The sequence below is a fragment of the Trichosurus vulpecula genome, chromosome 3 (genome assembly GCF_011100635.1).
Source record: "Trichosurus vulpecula isolate mTriVul1 chromosome 3, mTriVul1.pri, whole genome shotgun sequence".
NCBI classification, from domain to species: Eukaryota; Metazoa; Chordata; class Mammalia; order Diprotodontia; family Phalangeridae; genus Trichosurus; species Trichosurus vulpecula.
The window spans coordinates 435,663,551-435,676,723 of NC_050575.1; positions in this window are offsets into that span (position 1 = coordinate 435,663,551).

The window sequence follows — 13,173 nt, forward strand, 5'->3', positions numbered from 1 at the left end:
ATCAAAGAGATCTACCTTCGTGAGGTTAGTCCCCAGTCAAGTGAGAGACATGGTCCTGTCCTCAGGGAGCCCATGTTCTAATGGGAAAATGTAGTGCCTGCCCTCCATGGTCCTTTGGGATAAGAGGAGAGGTAAAGGATATGCTTTCATGAAACCCCTAGTCTGAGGGACCAAACAGTTATTGCCTTCAGGGAGTCCTCAGATTGAAAGCACCAGCAGTTGTAGATAATGCCATCACTGATAAATATTGCTTTGAAAACTACTTCTCAGCTCCCTGGGTTCATTTCTAAAATTGAATCACACTTGCCAGCTGTGGCCTCACTGTGAGTCTGGCTTCTCTTCTCACAGGTGCGCCATCCTGCCTCACTCCTGTGCTTGAACCTAAGTGCCCTCTGGCCTTGGATAAGGTGGTCTGGCATTCATCCCTGGGCATCAATCATCACAATTCAGGTGATTCCAGAAGCTTTACTTCTGCCACCAAAGTTTCCCTTGTGTCTCTACTTTCCTTCCCTACAATTGCTTTCCACTGTCTCCCCCTGGACATTATGCCATCAGCTCAAACCCAGCTCAATAAACAAATATAGTATGTGGCCCATCTTCCAACAGGCTATACCCGCAAGATGCACCCCTATAGATCATTTCCTATACACCTTGAAAAGCACACATTCAGTTTTAGAGACCACAGCACTAAAGAGTAGGGGTATTTCTATGGGTTTGGAGGATGACCAGTATTGGGTTTAATTGTTCTAATTTTTCAGACGATGAGAATGCCCGATATGCTTTGTGTCCATCCACATCATTCCCATCCCGTACATATTTAGTGATTTCTTGAACTGAAGTATATAACTTTACATTCTTCTCTATTCAAATGGACCTCATTTTATTGACCTAATATTCTAGCCTTTTTGGACCCTGACCATAGAATCCAAAGTAGTAGCTCTCCCTTTCAGCTCCATGTCACCTACAGATCTGATAATTATGCTACCCAAGTCATTGATAAAAAATATGTAATTCATATAAGCCTTCAGGTTGTCAAATTTGGGAAGCCACACTATCACACTGTTTCATGTATTGGGACTTCAGGTCAAACAGATGACAAACTTTGACTTACTTCAGTTACTCTGTCAATGTGCATTTATTTGATGCCTAGAGATGGAGTGTGGTGGTACAAAATAGATGCAGGGCAAGGTGACTGGTTTGTAAAGGGACTCACCCAAAGAGTAATTTGTATCCAGTCCTAGTAATAACATGGAGCCCCTGGAGTTTATTGGATAAGGAGGCAATGTGGCCAGACACGCCCTTTAGGAAATACTAATTTAGCAGCTGAGCAGAGCCTGGATTGAAATAAGGAGAGACTCAAGGCTATTGTAATAGCCCAGGCATGTGATAGAAAGGGCTAGTGACTGTAGGTAGAGAAAATGGGATATATATGAGAGAGGTTGTGAAGGTAGAAATTACAAGACTTGGCAATGGTTTGGATACATAAAGTGACTGAATATGAAGAATTGAGGATGATCCTGGTAGTAGAGCATAACATAAAAGCCTGGGGAGCAAAGGAGAGTAAATCAGGCTTGTGACAACATTGAACCTTCTCCTTGGTCTCCCTGGAAGAGTTGTTCTTCCTCCTTGGGGATCTCCCTCTCATACTGGCTCCCAACCTGCGGCCTGGACCTCCCCCAGTCACCCACAGACACATGACATCATCCACTTCCCTAACTGTAACTGGCATTTAGATGACCATAGATAGTGGGATATGGGGGAATCCTACACCTCAACCTCAAGATGTTTTTTTCTGGCTTGAAAGGTGGGCAGGGTTCCAGAGACCACACAGATCACTGGGCTGTAAATGGAAGACAAAACTGAAAAATGCTTGAAAATATGGACTATTTTTCCTGTAGATACTCCCATGCTCCCTCTTCTGCTCTCATCCTGGTGAAACGTCACCCTTTTGTACATAAGAACTCCAGGCTTCTGCCCACTGTTTTCTCTTCTGTGTCTGACATAGTAAATTATCAGATTTTCAAACTGTAGATGCTGACAGGGAGCTCACTTGCCTAAGAACCTCAGCAGCCACTAACAGAACAAACGGGGCAGCTTGTGCAGGTCTGTACTAAGTCATAGTGTCCAGTTCCTACTGGCATCTAGCAGCTAGAAGATGCAGGACTATGCAGGAATGGACATTCCTGAGGGGTGAGGCCAAGCTGGTACACCACTGAAGGATGTTAAAGTGCTGGGTAACTTCTGGTCTGATTATGAAGGAAGAAAGTTGTGTCAGCTAAAATACAGGAGGCTCCCATTCTCCAGGAGCCCCACGGCCAGTACAGATCCAGGCATATCTACAGGTGGGTGGCCATGGGATGAACATGAGCCACAAAGCAGCCCTAAGACAAAAGCTTGGTAGCCTAAAGATCTCCACAGATTTACAAGTTTACTCCTATGTTCTGTTCCCACTTACTCATAACCCACATAAGCTTTAGCACCTGGTGACCTCTGCAAGACTAACTCTATTGAAATAGCTTCCTAAAGGGTCTCCTTGTATCTGTTCTCTCTTCTCTGCAGTCCATCCTCCAAAGCTGTCAAAGTGATCATCTTAAAATCTAAGGCTGTCTCACAACCCAATTCAAGAAACGTCAATGACTCCCTATGACCTCTAGAATAGCATACGAACTCATCTGACATTCAAAGCCCTTCACAGTCTGCCTCTAGTCTATCTTTCCAAGCTCATTTGTACATCTAGGCCATTACAGGTTCAGGGAGGCCATGATGAAAGTTAAGGAAGTAGATGTTAGGAGCAGGGTTGAAATATATGCCATAGCTTCTTTTATTTCCCTACACATAGTTTGCACTCATATCTAATTAGTCAATTAAGCAGAAAAGTAGACAATGTCACAATTTTCAAAAAGGCAACATTTGTAAGTCTTCAACCTGTAGATAATCCTCCGAACTTAACTTTGTTTTCTTGAAAATTTGTAGGATGAACCATTAAAGGGATGGTTTATAAGTTCTTGAAAGGAAAATGGTGGTACTCTAATAACAGCGTGGGTTCCTCAAGAACAGGTCATCCCAGAATAACTTCATTTCCTTTTTCCACAAACTTACTGGGCTGGTAGATCAGGGGAATGCCATAATGTCAAGTTATTCAGTCAGTCTTTTGATATGGGTTCTTACGCCATGCTTGTGTACAAGAAGGACAGATGCCAACTGAGTTATGGTGCAGTCAAGTGGATTCCGAAGGGGTTGAATGATCAGACCCAAAGAATTAATGACTCAGTATAAGTGTGTGACTTTAACTAATGAATGAATTAATGGCTACAGACATCTCTATAGTAGAATGGCCCGAAGTTCTGATGATGGCAGTGTTTTTATCAATGTTTTTGATAAACAAGAAGACATTCTTATCACATCTTCAAATGATACGAAACTCTAAGGATTAAATAACCTACTGGGTGAAATAACAGGCATCCAAACTGATCTTTAGATGTCACAATGAAATAACAATAATATAATAAAATTTTGTGGAGATAAATGGAAAGTTCTGTGCTTGGATTTAAAAAAGTACAAAAGAATAGGATATGGGGAGGGGGTCATAGTTAACTATAGTTGATTTGTAAAAGATCAGGGCTTTTTTTAGAGGATGGTTGTTTGTCCTTCATTCTCGAAGAGGACCATGACATCAGGGAAATGATGACATGACTTGCAGTTGACTTTTATTTGGTTGAGGGAGTGCTGTGCAGGGTCCTCAGCCTCACTTTATCCTCCAGAGACATCTGGGACCAGTGGCTTGATATTCACCAGGACGACTGGAGATGACTCAGGATGCAATGGGAGACCCTGGCCCTTTTAGGCTAAGGTCTTTTCAGGTTCTCCCTTTGAGTGAGATTGTAGGGAGTTGGTGCCAACCCCGGGGCTGCTCGGACCCTAGCGCTTGGCCTGTTTCCTGGGTAAAACCAGACAGGCTTAGTAGGAGTTGGAACGGTAGGTGCCCGGAGGAAAGACTTCCGTCCCTAACAGCCCCCCTAGCAGCCCTCCTCCCACTCTGGTGGCAATCCTTTCTCATGCAGGCAGAGTCCATTCACCAGGGACTCACAAGCCCAGTAGGAGGAACACAGCTGGCCACTACCTAATGCTCTTGAACCAGTGCCTAACACAAAAATGCTTTGATACTATACTTACTGGAACATCTTTGATACTTTACAAGGGCATCCTGCCCCGTGCCTCACATAGCTCATACAGCTCTGATATCAGCTGGCTACATGCCTGAGCCTTCCCATGCCTCCATAGATACTGTAGGACAGCACCCCCTGCCTTTGTTCCCATACTCCCATGGAAACTACCTTACTACAGCCCTAGTCTTTCCCATACGCTTGTACGAATCATAGTTTACTACAATCCAGATTCTTCCCACCAGATATGCTTCCCATGCTGTCATTCCCTTACCCCTTGAACACCTGCTTCTGCTCATGTAGTGCAAAACCCTATAAAACTGGATAATGTCTGCCAATAAATCGGAGTTGCATCTTCCCTGACTCCCGCCTCATCATTGCATACTGAGATAGGTCTCCTTGCTGGTCAGGGACCCCTAACATGAGATAACTTAGCAACTTCCTAGAGACTCAGAGAAAGGACTCTAAGTAGCATGGGTTCTCATCCTGAGCTGGTGACAAAACCACATCCTGGGAGCTTTCCAAACCTGAACATCATCTATATGGGTCTGAAGAACAAAAACTAAATGGTGTCTGAGATATTGATGCCAAAGAACAAGGAGCTAATAGAGGGAGAAGGAAAGGCCCTTGAATGGAAGCATCTGCATAGCCTCCTTCCTCTGATTTCTGCTAAAGGGTCATTTATAAGGAACGAAAACTCACCACCCATCTTGCTTAGGCAGGAACTCAGCAGACCAACTGAGACCATAAAAATTCAGCTGGAAGGGACTCTGTGTTGGCACTCAGGATGACCTCAATCCCAGTTATGACAGTTCTTTTTCTTTAGGGTTATTTGAAGGATCTGTGATAGACTCAACTCCAGGCCTTATTTCTAGAAAATTCTTTCCTTCAACCAGCATCACAGGGCTTAAATTCTGGTAGAGATGATCACAGTTATGCACACTATCTTGGGGTTTCCTGCTCCTTACACTCTAAGCAGTCAAGAGTGAATAAAGGTTGGAAGGCTTAGTAACAACAAAGTCCCCTTGCTATATAAGCTTTTCTGTTTTAACGGTGATCCAAGGTGTTCTCTGTTCTCAAACACTGGCAGATGGAAGAAGCCTCTCAGGAATTTCTATGGGTTTCAGAAGCAGCTCTGTCAAGGGAAAAGTGTTAGAAGGCCAATGAGGGTGAATAATCAGTGAGTCTACAGGCAAGCCATCTTGGGAATCTTTATTTTCTGGTTTGTACCCATAGGAAGTAACTTCAGTGAATAGGCCTCTTTAAGAAGTTAATCAAGGGATGGCCCCTTTAATTAAAACTCAAAAAAAAATCAAACTGGAAGGGGAAGACCCTCAGGGTTCCTGGCTAAAAGAGAAACAGTTACTATTTAGTATTTACATTCACTCTGTGCTAGAAGGGCAGGGACTCAAAGTAAGTACCTGAAAAGCCTGAAAGGACCAGGGTCTCCCACTGCATCCTGGGCCATCTCCAGTCATCTTGGTGAATATCAGGCCACTGGACCCAAATGGTTCTGAAGGAGAAAGTGAAGCCGGTGACCTTGCACAGCCCTCCCTCACTCAAATAAAAGTCAACTGCAAGTCATGTCATCATTTCCCTGATGTCACGGTCCTCTTCAAGAGCAAAGGACAACCACAACCTGTGAGTGCCCTCTCCCTCTCCCTCTGCCTCCTCTGCCCAAAGGAGGGTACATTTTGATGGCCAAAGGCTGCCTCCTTTACTTTGGGTTTACTGGCTAGATTTCTTTCTCAAAACACCAAGCCTTAAACCCCGTTCACTCTGTAACTCATAGAGGATGGGAAGCCATATATGAATCAAGAGGGTGATGTGGCAGCCAAAGGAGCTGAAGCCATGTCAGGCAGCATTAACAGAAATAATGTGCAGAATGATGGAGGTGTCAGGCCTTCTGTGCTTTATTCTACTAAGGCTGCATCCGGAGTCGTGTGTTTAGCTTGGGTCAACACGTGAGAACGGTGTTGAATAGTGGGTACTTGTTTCAAAAGATGATGACCACAATGGTGAGAGCACTGGAAACCATGCTGTATGGAAGCACCAGGAATCACTAGGCCCAGGGGAGAAGCAGTTAAGGCAGGACTTAATAAGCCCTTTCTGGGATTTGTAGGGTTGTTTTGTGGAAGAGGGATTGTGGGTGCTTTGCTTGGTTCAAGAGTGCAGAACATGAAGTTCCATTATGAGTGGAAATTACAGAAACAAAGATTTCAGTTCAATAAAAGGAAAGACTTATTAATAATTAAAACTGTCCAAAACGTGGAAAGAATGGTACTTTTAGGTAGTGAGTCCCCCACCATTGGCTATCTTCAAGTGCGGGCTCAGGTTAGTACAAGGGTCAAGATATAAGGCAGGACAGGTGAGAATAAGGGGCAGCTCTGGACATAGGTCTCTCCCTGCCTGGATTTTACTTCATGGACTCATTCATTGGCTTTTCTCTCATGTCTAAACTATTTTGATTCCAAAATTCCTTGCTAGCATCTGTGAATTTAGCAGCGGTCTGAGATCTATACCCAGTCAGGAGGGGCCAAGGTGCAGTCAGAATGATGGATCTCAGGCTCCCCTGAGCAAATGTTGCAAGCCAGAAATACTCCCATTTGCTAAGAAACACTCGCTGCATCCCAGTGGCTCCCTTCTGGCATTGGCAGCAGCTTCCATACTCCTGGACTGAAGGGAGCATCTTTAACACCTCACTGTCTTAAAAGATAACCTCTATGTTCCTGTCTATATCACCACCACCTCCACCACTGCCACCATCATCATGTCCTGGGCCCCACCTATCTGGAATTCAGAGAAGCCCAGCACAAACATAGACACCATCTTTTCCCACTCTCGCCTAAGACCCAGGGGAAGCATCTTGTTCAAACAAAACTTGATTAAACTTCTTAGGATCCGAAAAGGAATGGTTTACTCAACACATGGTGAAGGTAACATACCAACAGCAAAGGAAAGATGAGTAATGTATACAACACCAAAGTGCCAAGTGAGCTTTGAATGGTGTCTACAGGATATCAATTTAGAGATTAAGAGCAACCTTAGAAGTCATCTAACCCAAACCCTTCATTTTATAGGTGAGATTCTGAGGCCCAGAGGTAACAAGTGACCTGACCAGCGTCACACAGTAATGTCTGAATTGGGCTTGAACCCAAATCTTCCTGACTCCTAGTCCAGCAGTCTACCACCTCCTACCTTTCCAGTCTTCTTGCACATCACTTCCCATTACATACTCTGCAACATAGGAACACTTCCCTCCCTTTTACTTGCACAAAACACTCCATCTTCCAGTTCCAGGCATTTTCCCTGGCTGTTCCTCATGCCTTGAATTCTCTCCTTCTTCATCTTCACCTCCTTATTTCTCTCACTTCCTTCAAGTCCTAGCCAACACCCTAGCTTCTAAAGGAAGCCTTTCCCGATCCCTGTTAATACCAGTTCCTTCCCCTCCATATGCTTATCTCCATCTTATTTTGTGCTGATCTTATTTGAACATAGGTTTCTCTCATTAGACTGAGCTCTTTGAGAGCAGGGACTGGGTTTTTTTGTGGTTTGCCTTTCTGTGTAGCTTCAGTATTTAGCCCAATGTCTGGCACACAGTAGGCACATGAAAAACGCTCACTGGCTGATGATCCATTCCACCTGCCATTTTGAAAATGTGTTTTATATATAAATTATTTATACATTTATTTCATCCCCTAAGGATCTCCCATAAAGATTTTCTGCCTTAGTCCCCTTATCTTTCTCTTCTATTCATTACTGGTGTCTTCCTCTTGCTCTCTCTTTTCAGGTTTTGCAGGCTGGCAGACTGAATCCAACCCATCTGAAGCCCTTCTCCAGATAATATCATAGGCTTCCTTTATTGCTGTATATCTTTGAAGTTAAGGCACCTTAAATAAAAACTTGGGACTCCCTTTTTTCCATTTCTTCTGATGCTCTGACTGCCTCTGCTCTAGTCCTACTCTGTGACTCATCACATCTTTCTATGAATGGGATCTAAACCAGAGAAGTACCTAGAGAAGGGCATTTACTCTCTGGGATCTCAAAGGTCACTTTCTCCTCATTCCAGAATCTTTCCCAGTGGAAAGAGCAATGGATTTCAAGTTAAAAGAAGGGGGGACCTCATCAATAGGGTGGCACTATGATTTTGGACTGATGTCATGTCTTTATGTGGAAAGTGGAATTATCTACAATATTGAGGGTGGGCATTGTCCCACTGGCATTGGCAAGTTCATTTCCCTTTTGAGGAGACTGCAAAACACAAGAATTTGTGTGAATTATTTAAGGACTAATGAGAGTTCTTCATTTTCCTTTTTGGCATTGGATTTTCCCCGTGAGTCTTTTGATGTGTTTTTGCATTTTCTGCAGGATAGAATTGACTGTCCTATAATCAATACATGTGTTGTTGCGTTGAGTATTTTGAAAGGTTCAGGGTAGTGTTGTCTGCACAAAGGATTCTGCCCTTGCAGCAGTAAGTACTAGAACTAATGAAAGTGAAATAAACTCACAGTTAGTTAGTCCCATCTGACAGTAGAAATGCAGTCTTTGCCCTAAGGAGGTTCCCAGTATAAAATATTGGACATCTCTGGGTCTCTGTTGTTTCTGTCCAACAGCTTACACCAAAAAGGTGCCATCTCTCACCTTTTTGCCATGACAGAAAGTGTCACATCGGCGGTGCTAACTGATGTCAGGGACGACCAGCAACACAAAAGCAAGGAATACAGTCATATAAGAAGCTGCCTTGTCAGTATTCATTGCCTCTGTAACATATCAGCCACCTAGCTTTCTGGGTTATTTTCTAGGACTAAGACATCAAACCTTCCGAAGATTGTCAGGGGCAATATTTCCTATTTCATTTTCACCATCTGTGGAGCCAGTTTTTAGACTTCTACTATTTTGATGTCCCACTCTGCCTCATCCTTGTGTATGAGCCTGTGTGTCCTACTCAGAACATGGGGATCAGTCCTTTGTCCCTGAGAGTGAGTGAGGCCTTCTTTGAAAGACCTCGCTATAGTGACAAGGCAGGGAAGCCAGTCCATCTTATTGCCTCACTGCTTGGGCTATCAAAAGGAGTTAATGACATAATGTTTTACTTACTTGAGACATAGAATGACCAATGGGCTTTGTGACAAATGACCTCTGCCCATACTTCATGGATGAATTCTTCTTTGGGACTCCCACCTTAAACCAACTCACAACCTGTGGCATGGCTCTCCCTAAGGAACCCCCCAAATATATGACTGTTTACTTCTCTGTTGGTGGCTGGCAGTTGGTTCACCACAGACTGTAGGACATGAAAGAGTCCCACAGCTCAGACTCAAACTGCCATTCTGACTTGGAAATCAGACCGCATCCCAGGGACCACAGAGACTATGAGGCTATAACTGGAATTTGAAACCATAAATGCCTGGAGATAGACCCATGCCTTTTTTTATGTTCCCCATGATTACAACATGTCTCCCCTGATAGCAAATCTCTCGTGTTCCATATTCTCTCACATTGGTGAAACTTCCCCTCTGTTTAACATCAGAATGCCCAAACTTTGGCCAGCAACTTCCTCTTCCCAGTCATTGACTCTAACCTGTCAGCTTTTCTTACTATGGCTGCCTAAAGGGAGCAGATTTGTCCAAGAATCAAAGCAGCCTCAGTGCTACAGATTTCCAAGGCTAGACAACTGACAGATCAGATCAGTGGTCAAAGTCAAAGACAAGGATCTGGTCTGCCAGAGTCAGGTCTCTGGAATTAGAGAGTAGCTAGTCATGACTAACTATGTCCTCAAGGTGAATAGGCTTGTGCCTCCTGAGGAAACAGAGGAGTGAGGCACTGGCAAAAGTGGCCAAGACTTAAAGGGCCCTTCCCCAGGCCCCAGAACAGAAAGGTCTGACATATTCAGTGCAGAGCATTGATGTGGGGATGCGAAGAGGAAAGGACAAGGGTTGGATAGAATTTGTTTCCAATGCAGTTTGCTTCTGGAAAGTTCCATCTCTCTAGAGGTCTTCAAGCACAGTCTGAATGACCACTTGTCAAGTAGGCAGTAGAGAAAGCACCAGTTGGACTGGACAGTGGATGAGAACCTTTCTAGCTCTGAACTTCCATCATTCCACTGCTGAAAGAATGCCTCTATGAATGTATGGCAAGACCAGGCAACATATTTTCTTTAGACAAGGGGCAGTGCTCAGAAAGTACAGCTCAGCTTATGACTTGCTGTTCTCCATCCTTGGTACTGGGCAGCTAGGTGGTGCCATAGTACACAGAGCTCTTGGCCTGGAGTCAGGAAGACTCATGTTCATGAGTTTGAATCTGGCCTCAGACACGTACTAGCTGTGTGACCCTAGGCAAGTCACTTCACCCTGTTTACCCCAGTTTCCTCATCTGTAAAATGAGCTGGGCTAGCAAATAGCAAACTCATCCCGTATCTTTGCCAAGAAAACCTCAAATGAGGTCACAAAGAGTCAGACACGACTGAATAACAACATCCTTGGTAGTACTATTTCCTGGTGACTCTGGACTGAATGATAATTTCTGCCATCACTCCCCAAGGTCTCCTTCTAGGGGTTGTAAGTTTACTTTATGTCCTTTATCTTTGTCCTTAACAGGAAGATGTTTGTAGGAACATACCCCTGAAGTAACAAAATATAGTACTTTGGGCAAGAGGAATCTTCTGTTGGCAACAATAGGAAAAAAGTGGTTAAGGGCTGAGTTTCCTCAGGCTAAGATGTTTCACCACCTTGGCCATAGACATCTCCTGGCACACTGTGTCCCCCTATCTTGCCTACACTGAGTCTAGATCTTTCCCTGCCAAGGTCCAAGTCTTTCTTGGTTCCTAAGGAGTTTCCTTTATTTCAGGGTCACCTTGAAATTTGGTGTAGTGGATGAAGAGGTAGTCTCAGAATCAGAAAGACAGGGGTTCAAATATCACACTTTATACTTACTAGTTCTGTGGTTCAATTTCTCTGACACTATCTTCTCATCTATAAAATGGGAATTACTGCCAATTTTCCAGGAGTTCTAAGAGAATCAAATGAAAGTATAATAATTGTAGGGTGCTTTGGAAGCCACCTGTCATGTTATCAATACAATCTATCATTTTGATCATCATCGCCTCCCAGTCCAAATTGAGTCCTCTCTCCTGGCCACCAAAAAAGCAGGTCCTTGTCTCATTCTCCAAACTCTGTTCCCATAAAATACACAGACAATGACATCACCATTTTGGATGTGTGTAATTCTGATGTTAGGGCGAGTGTGGAATGAGGGGCCCAGGTTATATTTTCAGGGATCATCAAAATTTTCTAGACAAAAGCCTCATCCCGGAAGCCTGGGCACAGCTAACACCGACAAGTGAAAGATGTGAGGAGAGAAATTTAAGCTTGCTTTAAGTTGGAGCAATAGACCGTAGTGAAATGAGCAACAGACTTAAAGCCAGGAGTGACCTGAACTCAAATTTTGTCTCCGACATTAAAGTTGCACCCATAAATAAGTCACCTCTCTTCTTCGTGCCTCAGTTTCCTCACCTGGAAAAAGGGAATAATTATAGCGCCTCCCATACAGGGTTGTTTGTGAGGATCAAATGAGATGGCCTCTGCGCAAAGTGCTTTGGAAACCTCACAGTACTACGTAAATAAGAATTGTTATTGTAAACACTGAGAAGATTAGAAAGAAATGGAACTGGCTGCCTTATAAGGTAGTAGATTTCCTTTAGCGAAGAAGTAATGTGGAGTGTAGCTGGGTCCTGATTAGTGCAAATAATGCACCACCTGGCGTGATCACAGTATTCAAACTCACATGAGCTGGAACTAATTACCATATTTAAACAATTATGACTATGTATCACTGTATAATTAGTGTATGACATAACATTGTGATAATTATATAATTATAATTTCAAATACCTTTGTGCATTTCAGGGGATTCATTAACTATACTATCTAGAACCTAACTATGTCAGATAGAGGGCTGGGATTGGAGTCAAGAAGACATGGGTTCAAATCCTACCTCAACTTCTACCGGCTGTGCAGCCCTGAGTAAATCACTTAATATTTTTGGACTTGGGTGTTTGGATGGAACGGCCTCTGAGGTGCCTCTCGGCTCTCCGTCTATGAGCTGAGGAGCACAAACCGAGCTTGTACCATCATCTATCTGGAATACTGCTGTGGGAATTCTCATTCGGTTAAGGATTCACCTAGATGAGCTATGGAGTTTCTCCCGGGTCTGAGACTGTATGAGATGTGAAAAGTATCTTCTCTTAGAAGAACATGGAAAGACTTGCACGAAATAATGAAGAGCAAAATGAGCAGAATGTTGTTTTATGAACAACTTAGAGTAAACAAGTCATTTTAACTATTATAAACACCCAAATTAACTATGGAGGACAGGTGAAGAAAGACACTATCTGCATCCAGAGAACTAATATATAGAATCATTTCACACACATGTACCTATTTGTGTCTAATGGTAGCCATCTCTAAGGTGCGGGGGGAGGGGGAGAAGGAAGTAAAAAAAGAAATTTACATTAGAATTTTGTTGTATATTTGAAAGGAATAGCAAGCTGTGCATAGTAGATTTGCACTTTCATGTGCAAATCATCTTTTGTATTATGTTATGGGGGGAAAAACTATAAAAGAGATATGAAGAAAGACACTCTCTACACCCAGAGAAAGAACTGATAAATAGAAGTATATATAGAATAATTTTACACATTATACCTTACACATACACATGAATATATACGTACACATATACCGATCATCTTTTTTATTATACAATGTTATGGAAATGTCTATTTTATTCCATAAGCTAAAAATGAAATTGTTTAAAAAACAACCTTTCCTAGATATTGCTTAAGCCTCAGGCCTGCAGACACTCACAGCTTGGATAATAATATTTTACTGTACTATGAACCTTTAATGATTAGTGATTTCACGTGTGAGGGACCTCCCTCCTTCAACACAGATTGCAACTCCTCTATAATGTACTCAATGGACCCTGAGAGTTGTTCTGGCTGTAAAATTCA